Here is a 10,441-nt window from a genome sequence, read left to right on the forward strand (position 1 = left end):
TAACGCATCACTGTTTGTATTTTAATTGATACATTTCTACACAGAAACGATTTTTTATGGAACCCTGAAGGAATTATGTTTGTTGGCAGAGCCAAATAAATGACAAAATCATAATTTGTTGTCTCAATCATTCCTAGAAAGACAGTTTGCAGGCTAGAAGACTGTTGTATAAAAACAATATTACACTCAAGGTTGTGCTGTTATACTGCATATCAGCACGGCTGTGATTCACTTGTAGGCACAAGGCCACAGGCCAAATATATACATATACACACATACATACACATACACACACATTCATACATGCACATACACACACAGTGATGTGCAAGAGTTTGAGCACTGCTGGTCAAAGTGAATGTTTGGTTCAAGATAAAACGAGCTCAGCAGGGACCAAAAGTTAAACATGATATATTTCGCTTTTGTTTTTTACTTGCTGAATTTAACACATTAAAAAAGAAAAGTAAATGTGGCATGTGCAAAAGTAGAAATACTTAGTAATGCCTCCTTTGGCAGAAATCACAGCTTACAAACGTAGCCAGCTAACGGTCTTTCGATTCTTGCCTAAATAATTTTTTCCCCACTCTTCCTTGCCGGACACATCTAGTTCAGAAATATTCTCAGGTCTTCTTGTATGCTCTGCATGTTTGAAATCTCCCCACAGATTTTCAGTAATATTCAAGTCTGGGAACTGTGAAGGCCATTCCAAAAACCTTTATCTTTCACAACTTTAAAGTAGCTCATGGTTGAATTTGAAGAAGGCTTAAGTTTTGGATCACTGTCTTTGTTGAAATATCCAAACTCTTTCCAGCTTCAATTTCTTCACTGATTCTGGGACACTACCTTCACTACCTGCCACACAACCCCAAAGTATAATAGATCCACCGCATCCTTAAGGGTTCGAAAGGTGTTTATTTCGTCAACTGCTTCCTCCGATTTTCTCCAAATGTATCTTTGGAGGTTATAGCCAAAGAGTTAATTTTTTGCTTCATCAGTCCACGGCACTTCGTTCCAAAAAGTCTCTGGCTCATCCAAGAGTTGTGTTGCATAAATTCACAACTCTTAGGCTATAGCTAACTTTTGGGATGAGACTGCAGGAAAGGTTTCCTTTCAACAACTCTTCCACGCAGCTCAGTTTTGTATAAGCAACACCACACAGTGAAACAGTGAAACAGTGCTCCAGAGTGCCAACAAACCTTTCTGCAGCCCTTTGCAGTAATACGTGAGTTTCGCTTCGCATACCTGACTAGTCTATGAGAAGTTCTATGAGAGACTTTCCTTGGTCTCGCAGATCTCACCTCAGCTTTAAGAGCCTTCCCTGAACTTCTATTTCGTAATCATATTTCGGACAGTGAAAATTCTATGCTGGAAGGGTGTAGATATTTTTTTACAGCCTTTCCCTGCTTTATAAGAGTCAATTATCTATAATTTCAAGGCCTGCTTTCACTAGGTCAGCTGCTTAGAGAAACCAACGGTTGTTCAGAGTAAGCACGATATTCGCTAAGTTCTGGAATTGTCTTCTCCTGCCTTAATTTAAGGCATAACAAGTCAAATTTAGAGACCTTTTTTTAAAAAAAGAAAAAAAGTGAATAAACTGGAAGGGCACCTAAACTTTTGCATATGCCACATGTATAGTTTTGTTTTAAACTGTCAAATTCAGCAAATACATAATAATTGTGAATAAAAAATTTCAGAGATATGTCAGGTTTAAGTTTGTACCCTGCAGAGGTTTGTTTTAACTTTATTTCACTTATAAATTCAACAAAACATGCAGTTTGACCAGGGGTGCCAAAACTTTTGCATACATGGTTTCAGCTTCCAATACAGTGCTTGGCTTACAATTGAACACAGTAATAGCATCCAAATGAATCACATTTTTTCTATATTAGTAACACAAAGAAAGAAAAAAACAATAAAGTGGCCATATAAAATAATACTATGAACTGATACCATACAGTAGGACCAAGGGAAATGGGTTTGAACCAAAGTACAAGACTAAGTACACAAAGAGGAATGCTTTTGCTTGGAATGATTGAAACAGAGCAGGTGCTTCCATGTTGTGAAGGGGGAAGTTGGGACTCCCTTTCGATGCACCTGAACCAACAGAAAGAGGTGTGGGAACAGCCCCTCCCGCGGGCCTCCTGCGGCCTTTTGACCTGGACCTTTGCCTTCTTCAGTTCGCGTATTGATCGACATGAGAAGACCACCACATAATCACTCCCGACGCCGCAAATCCAAAAATCCATAAGTCTGTCATCTCCACACTCGCGTGTCACCGCGGAAGAGCCATTTAAAACAACTGCTGTTACTCCACGTTTGCTTAATTAGTGCTAATCTTTGCTTGTTACTCTTATTCGACAATGGGCTGCACAAAAAGACATAAGACGTTGCGGGTGATCAACTATACACGACGGCATTATTCGGGGTGATGGCACCAAACAGTCACCAGAATCTCGAATAGGACAGTGCATTTCACAGACATTTCTGTTCTTCATTGATCTCCGATGCCCAAAACCAAACACACTTCCGAACAGCTTCATGGAAGCATATAGACGAAACAACTCCAGTTCTTCTTCAAATTAAAAATATGCGTAAATTATGATACCATTAAGAAAAAGTAGTAAATATGCAAGTGCTAATTCTGTGAGTATCCTTTCACGGTAGGTTTGCAATGCAGATCAAGACAGTCTGCAGAACCTATGCCAAATCTTTAGCCTGCTAGTATGAGCAGGTCAGGCGCTAGTTGGCAGAAACGAACATAATAATAACAATAATTATTATTATTATCATTTAGTATTATTATTATTATTATTATTATTATTATTATTAATAATAATAATAATAATAATAATGATAATGATGATAATAATAATAATATATTTTGTTATTCTTTTTTCTTCATTATTTGTATTATTAGCGGACCTTTTTCCAACGGCCAAATGTCGTCAGATCGTAGGCTACAGATATTGCTCTAATCAAACCCATTTACTACTTAACTAACATAAAATAAAAGACTGATTGCAATGAATCGCCAACAAGCACGGTAGACTAAACAAGCACACACAAACCAGTTACATTTTTATATTTTGTTTATTATTTATTTTTGTAATATTGTGATTAAACAATTCTGAATCTATCGGCTACTCCAGCGGCACCGCGACATGAGCAACCCGTAGCTGATAAGAACGCAAATTTTTATTGATAAAACGAAACAAAATGGAATCTGCATTCGCGTTCACCCCACGGGCTTGACACAACCCCACTCTCCAGTCATATGTAGCTTCTAATTTTCCAAGTGCACCCCGCTGTATAGCACAAAATAATTACAACAAAGCAAATGTAGTCCACACACTTAAATCGGGACACACGACACAGCAAAAATATAAAGCGCATTCCCGATTTATACCTCGTTATTTAACAGCTTCCTTCCAGTTATCTACAGTCGTTTTACACGTACCTGCTCGACTCTACCACAGCGCTTCGTAGAAAAACACGATGCATCTTTCCAAACGAGAATCCTCCGAAATCCTCCACTAGGCCCAGTGTACTCGTATTTTCTTTCGACGGTGTCGATTTAAATTATAGTGGACCGGTGAAAAACTAAATTCGCTCTGAAAACGTCTCGATCTTGAAACGAAACAATTGAGCTCCGCGCCCAGCACTCGGGTCTGACGGAATTGTTTATTCAAGGTATCCCCGGCACTCTGCAATGCAATATTCACTCCTCCTCTCTTCTGCGTGACGCAATTCTTAAAGGGCCACTGATCTTTCTGCCCTGATCCGTGCCAGTCAGTGTCGGATCTGATGTCAAGAAGCTTTTCTATATCACAAAAAAACTATAAAAGCCATTAACTCTATAGTGGGGATTAAGTCCCCAACACACAAAAAGAACCTACCAACAAACTGAATGCATTAACACATTATCTTAGTTTAATGGCAAAGTGGAAGTGATCATATTTACAAAATAATATTATTTCTTCACTGTAACTAGACACGCAGTGTTTCGTTGAAACTGAACTCCATAACCTTATGAGCAAATTAACGAATAACTTGGCCACGTGGGTTAAATCCAAACGAGTCTCGCGCTGGGAGTGTGCTCTCCAGGCGCGTTTGGGTTGGGTTTTCACTGTTCTCTTGTGAATAATAAAAAAGAAGTTGTTAACCTTCTTGTGACCCACCCGGACCCACCCCTACTCCAGGGCAGGTCCTTTTTATTTATTCAAGAAGGGCAGCACATTTCCTGCTCCCCCTGCGGTGACAGGGAGCCTCCCGAAACGGAGCTGCGATTTCCGCGCGAGAGCGGGAGGAACTTGCCTACGCAGCTGTAGCCTGTGCCCGCTCCTCCAGAATGCGTAAACCACACTCGTGTGGCGGCAAAAACGCGGCAGCAAAAAAATACGTATAAACTCAACCTAGAGCAAATAAAAGATCCGCTTTTTTAGTGGAAATCAAATCGAGCGGTGTGCCTTACATTCATTGGTATCAAAGTGGGTTAACACAACAAGCATCGTGACCATCTTGTTAAGATGCTAAAAGGTCACTTCGAAGCCCTGACCAGCTAATTTATTTGCCAAGTAGAAGTGGAGAGTAGATGATTATTCATGAATAATGTTTTTTTTTTTCATTTAAAGTAATATTTAATTAAGCATGTGATGGACAATTTCTATTTATAGCCAGTTTATTTGTTTTCTGAAATGGTGAACAGCTAATCAATAAGAGAGGGTCTTTGCATTGTGATAAATGTACTTGGAACTGTAAATCTTTTTAGTGGCGCTGGTTTAACTGCACACACTGCGCTGTCTGTTCTGCTTAATTTTTTATGTTGGATGTTCTCCGTGAACAGATTTGAACTCTGTGACTTTCCACTGCTTGTGGAAATGCACTGAATCAGCAATTTAATCTGTATCTGGCCTCAAAGACCTATGAACTTTACTGACCTTTCCTCTCTGTCCTTTAACCCGAAAAGGCTCTGAGAACTTAGCCACAAGATTCTCCTATTCATTTGGCTATTCATAAGAACCCCCGACCTCTACCCCACCAGCCTTTCACAGAAATGCAGGTCCATGAACCTTAACCCTTGACCTCGACAGGGAAGTGTTTTTTCCCCATAGTTTTTTTTTTTTTTTTTTTTTAAAGAGAAGTGAAGTTTATTTCAGAAGTCATCACCTTGTGTAAAACTGAACAGCTTGCTTCACTCTACTCCACAGATAGCAGAGGGAAGGGAAAGGCTCATTTACTGAACAAGAAATGAGTAGAAAAGGGCAGCATTTAGGGTGACCGTTAAGTTAACAGCCTTGTAAAAATCATTTGTACTGTTTGTTGTGGCATCCTGGTGTTTCATAGGTCACTGTGTTTATTGGTCATGGTCACGCTCCAGGAACGGCGTCTCTTTCCTCACTCAGTAATCCGGCGACCCCACTGACAGCGCACTTTTCTCACCAACTGAAACCCGCCTTTGCCCGCGGCCACATCGGGTCTGTACTCCAATTGTGAGCCTACATTGGGGACCTTCTGCATTAGAACCGTTACACCACACACACACACTCCCGCCTGTGCTGCAATTAATTGAAATCAGCTTAGACAAGAATAGCTGTCAGATTTTGATTTGCCTGGGCATCTAATTATTAAAGGGAGAAATGTTGGCAGATGAGATTTTGTAATTCCTATTTAGGACTGGGGAGACCTCAACCCAAAAAATGCAACAAAAAGACAGTGCTTGTGGATCAACGTCAAGAGAAGTTAAATGTTCATTTGCTTTTTTTTTGGCATGAACTAATGATGACACATGGACCATGCTACATAATTAGGAGATATTTTAAAATAAAATATTGGATTAGAAGGTTCCCGGCTCCTGCTCATTGTATTTTACATAAGATAAACACCCCCTGCTTCTGCTAAACGTTCCTGGACTCTCATCTGACCCACTATCATATCTGGGGGTTGGTAAAAAATACTGTAAGTGTGGTTAATTTTTCTGTAATGAATCAGTCTCACCTCAGGTGAAGCTGACCTGAGGCTAAGGTGTGTCAGGTGAAAACGTCACAGTACATTCTCCCGCTGACACCTGTCGAGACTGAAAAAAAAGAGTCAAACACCTGGATACTGGATATGGGACATGAGGGTAGCTGAGGTTATTCATTTGAACTATTCCCAATTGTTTTCTGAAAGTCAAACAGTTCTCTTTATCTTGCATATTGTGCGTTTTAAATTCACACAGGACTGAACAGTATGAGGTCAGAGAGGGTGTACGCTAAGCCAGAGGCCTGGAGGCTCTCAGGCGGTTTAAAGGTGTTAAAAGGTGTTCGCCTGGAGCGCAGGTTAACTCATACAGGTTAAGCATCTCACGCTCTCTTCCGTCTGTTGTCTGTCTGTCAGTCTTGTGACTTCAGGCGCTCATTATTTTTCTCGTTTGAGAGAGCTGACTGATAACCTGCAGCTGAATTAACAGAGTGCAGACTGACAGACAGACAGACAAGAAGCTCAAACTGAGTTCACACGCCTGATAACTCCGAGAAAATATGTTTGTAATTTTTTTTTTTTTAATCTGTGTTTCTACACCTCCATCAAGGATTGTATTTAAAAAGTTTGAGCATTCTTTTGAATTTTCACCAGGTGTGGGCTACACCATGAAGCTGAATGACAGTTCACTTAATGAACATCAAATATAACAAGCAACATTTCAAATTGGTTCCAATTAATTGTTTCCAGCAATAAACACTGTACCTGTGTGAGCACGACAGCTGATGTCAGAGTGATGGACTGACAGTTGAATTTGAATTTAGCTGACTGTGACCAGCGCTCTGTAGTGCTGTCACACATCAGACTCAGTCCCACAGGGATAGGGTGGTAACTCACAGTGTCTTATGGGTTTTTGCTGCAAAAATCGGCCACTAGTCCCTCCCCAGGCACTGCCACTTACAGCGTAGGCTTGACACCAGACACTCTACCTCTAGTCTGCCAGATCGGTTTCTGGAAAAATGCTCAACTCTGATTGGTTCTACCAAGATGATTCATCAGATGCAGTATCCAGTCATTGGTTTATTAGCAAAGTACATCCCTAGAAAGTAGGCAGATGTCAAAGTGGGCAAAATTTGAAGTGTCACTATCAACCTAGTTGTTTATATTGTACCATAAGATTATGAGCCAGACAGGTGTGGCTACCTGCACTGCAGGTTAATGGATATCTGCTCTCCTGTGCTGTGCTGTTCGGCTGGAAGTCAGAGGTGGAAAATCCAGGTTCAGAAAGTACAAGTCTTCCCCAATATATTATTTCAATCACCTGGACTTGCTCATTAGCCCAACGCTTCAGCCAGGAGGTGGAGCGAATGAGTGAAATCAGCTGGACGAGCCAATGGGTGGAAGAACCACACGGCAGGACTTTCGACTTTCAGACCCCTGAACTTTCCCCCTCTGCTGGCGGTGTGCAGAATAGAGGCTGACTGACTGACTGGTGCGGGTCTCAAAGCTACACACCCAGCGGCAGGGCTCTTCAGAAGGGTGCGGGAGGAACTGAAAATTAATCCCAGGGGTTCAAAAAAGGTGGTCTCGGTTTTTTGTTTTTCATATTTAAAAAATACTGTGCAATTCTTGCACCAAAATGCATGTTTTCTTCAACAGAAAGAAAACAAAGGCTCCCAATATCAGTTAACATTCCACTCATAATTAAATGTCCTCAAACAATATTCAGCATTTTTCAAATGAGTATTTGGGTTTCTGTAACAATACACAATCAGGCATTATCAGTGCAGATATGAACTAATCCTGCTGTACTCATTAAAACAAGCTGCCAGCTCGGTACGTCTGACAGAGACACATTCCCATCCTTTACATGAAAAATAACTGTTTAGAAACAGTACGCCGTTGCATTATTTTAAGATCCTACGGGTGACAAATGAACAAAAGCTTAATAAAATTAAATCCCGCTGTCACGGCAACACGCCCGTTCCCGTAGGGCATACAATTTCAGATTTACCGTTTAAGGTTTAATAGCAAATGTCTGAATTGATTTATCCACACGCGGCAGATGCAGGCAAAGCATCTCCAAAGCCGCGATAAAGTCGTTCGTGCGGCAACGGCGGTTCAGCTCATGGTTACTGGGGCAGATTAGTGGTCCACTTTCACGTGAACCCATATGGGATGGCCTGTGGGATTGTTTTTTTTTTTTTTCATTCTGGGATTGAATTTGATATTGCATGTACAGTATCTGCACCCTATTCACGCCACCAAAAAAAAAAAAAAACACCGCCCACATGGCTTTTGTGTGATCCATTCTTCCTGAAATATGACTAACGGCCACATAAAAGGATCTGTGATGAAAAGCTGTTGTCTCTCTCTCTCTGACCCATAGGCAGGAAAACAGGACAGGCTTCAGACAGAAGTTCCTGGTAGTTCCAGGGAAAACAGTTTAACTGCCAGGAGACATTGGCCCTTGAACTTGCTGGCTTCTGTGATGATTACTTTGTACAGGAATAGCAGAGGGTATGGGACAGGAAAGCAGGTGCAAACAGGGATACAGTGGAGAGTCAGAGAGAGACAGAGAGACAGAGAGAGAGAGGGAGGGAGGGAGTAAGAGAGGGAGTGAGAGAAAGAGACAGAGGACCTATTCACTGTAAGATGCCCTTTGGACTCAAAAACAAAGGTGGCTGGGTTAGCCTTAGAACCCAGGACGGGATTAATAAGTAACAAGTTCAATGTTGTGTTATTTGGGCCACCACATTGACAGTTGGGAGGTGGGGGATTTTGTTTTTTTTTTTGAGGGGGGGGGGGGCGCACAGGGGCAGATTGCTAGAGTGAAAACATGCGACACAGGCACGGCCACCCCTAACCTTTTGGGGGCGCTCAGTGAAATTTTTATGTAGGCCCCCTTCCCCTTGTATTAACATAATATATTGTGAACATGTGGGGGTGATATATGGGGGATTGTGATCTCAGACCAGTGGTGGGGGTTGAATTGGCCTATTGAGTGACTTTCCCATACCACCCCCCCCAATATGCATCCACAGGTACAGTATGATATCATGGTGAACCAATGGGAGGAAGAACAAAAAAAGAATTGTACAACTCACTGTTACAGTGCCTCCATGTGATTGTAGGGCAATGAACACCTCACACACACACACGGAGGTGAGTGACGGGTCCAGGTGCCAAAGTTCACTGCCAGTGATCAAATCAGTGTGGCACAAGCCACAGGCAGAGACTAAAAAAAGTATACATTTTAACTTAATTAAAGAGGAAGTGGGAGATTTCTCCAGAGAAATCCCAGGCTGCTGTAATTACAGAGATAGAGTGGTAATGAAAACTTACAAGCGCAACGTAGGTTTGCCTCCATCTTATTGGCCTTCTGTTTTGACTCTTTAAAAGATGTTGCCTGTATGCTTCAGATAGGATGAGGTCACTAAGGCGACCTTTGCCCTCTGACCTTGGGTCCCATTGAGACTCTCAGGGCGCGTTCCATTTCTTTTCACTCCTCACCTCCTTTCCTCCACTCTCCCACTCCACTCGTCTCCTACCCGGAGGTATGTGGAGGATAGGAGGGGAGTCCCAATATTGGAGGAGACGTGTGAAGCGCACAGAACTTTACTGGTGAAACAGCTTCAAACTCGTCTGCTCCAATATTGGGAGACTGGAGGGAGGGAGGACACAAAGATCGGTTTCCGGGGCATGGAGGGGACGAGGTGGTAGTGGAGGAATGGAGGATACGTTTTTCGAGTATTGGGACGCACCCCTTGTTTGCAGGTTTTATACTGTGAGTGCGGGACCTTCTTAAATGCTTAAAGCGAGGGACCCAAGCACTATTACCAAACAAATAAAGTTGCAGAAGAGAGGCTATCAAACCATGCCATATGTGCGCAGATGCTAGCCATACTAAACCCTTCTTACGCTGCAAGCCAGCCATCGTTATTTCACAAAGAAATTCAATATTCATCGCTCACGGATGTGGGTCGGACACCCGCGCTTCACCGGACGAAAGCTGGTTATTATGACAGCTCAGGACCCTGAGAGGGACAGGCCTGAAGAGGCAGCCCACAGAAAGGGCGCCCTCTGGTGGCGTGGGAGGACCAGATAGAAATGGACAAAATGGAGATGTCAGTGATATTGCCTGGTAGGAGATAAAGTGCTGATGGAGAATCAATACAAGGCAGGCGAGGGAAGAGGAAGACTCTTGTCATAACAGTAAAATAAAACGATAAGCAATGTGTGGCAGTTTGGAGAAACTGACAGAAAACAAACCAGAATCTGACAGGGCTCTTCACTTGAAGCAAGTGAAGTAACTGTCAAATCCTTTAACAAGCAACTTCAGAGGAACACTCTTGATAAGTGTACAAAGGTATAACGTCTAATGTTTGAACTCCGTACAACAGGGTGACCTGATATTGTTTTCTTGAACCATTCTACTGCCTCCAGATAAGGTCAGCTTTTCAGGACGTGGGAATTACTGTTG

At 42.1% G+C, this 10,441-nt stretch overlaps 1 protein-coding gene across 1 annotated transcript in view; it reads right to left on the bottom strand.

Moving 5' to 3' along the window:
- Positions 1 to 4,105, bottom strand: part of nrip1a (nuclear receptor interacting protein 1a) — a 54,481-nt gene extending 50,376 nt beyond the window's left edge. The window contains 1 exon segment of the mRNA XM_064301645.1: positions 3,458 to 4,105. The gene's annotated coding sequence lies outside the window, so the exon portion shown is untranslated.
- Positions 4,106 to 10,441: the final 6,336 nt, after the last annotated feature.

The sequence above is a fragment of the Anguilla rostrata genome, chromosome 12 (assembly GCF_018555375.3).
Source record: "Anguilla rostrata isolate EN2019 chromosome 12, ASM1855537v3, whole genome shotgun sequence".
In the NCBI taxonomy this organism is placed as follows: Eukaryota; Metazoa; Chordata; class Actinopteri; order Anguilliformes; family Anguillidae; genus Anguilla; species Anguilla rostrata.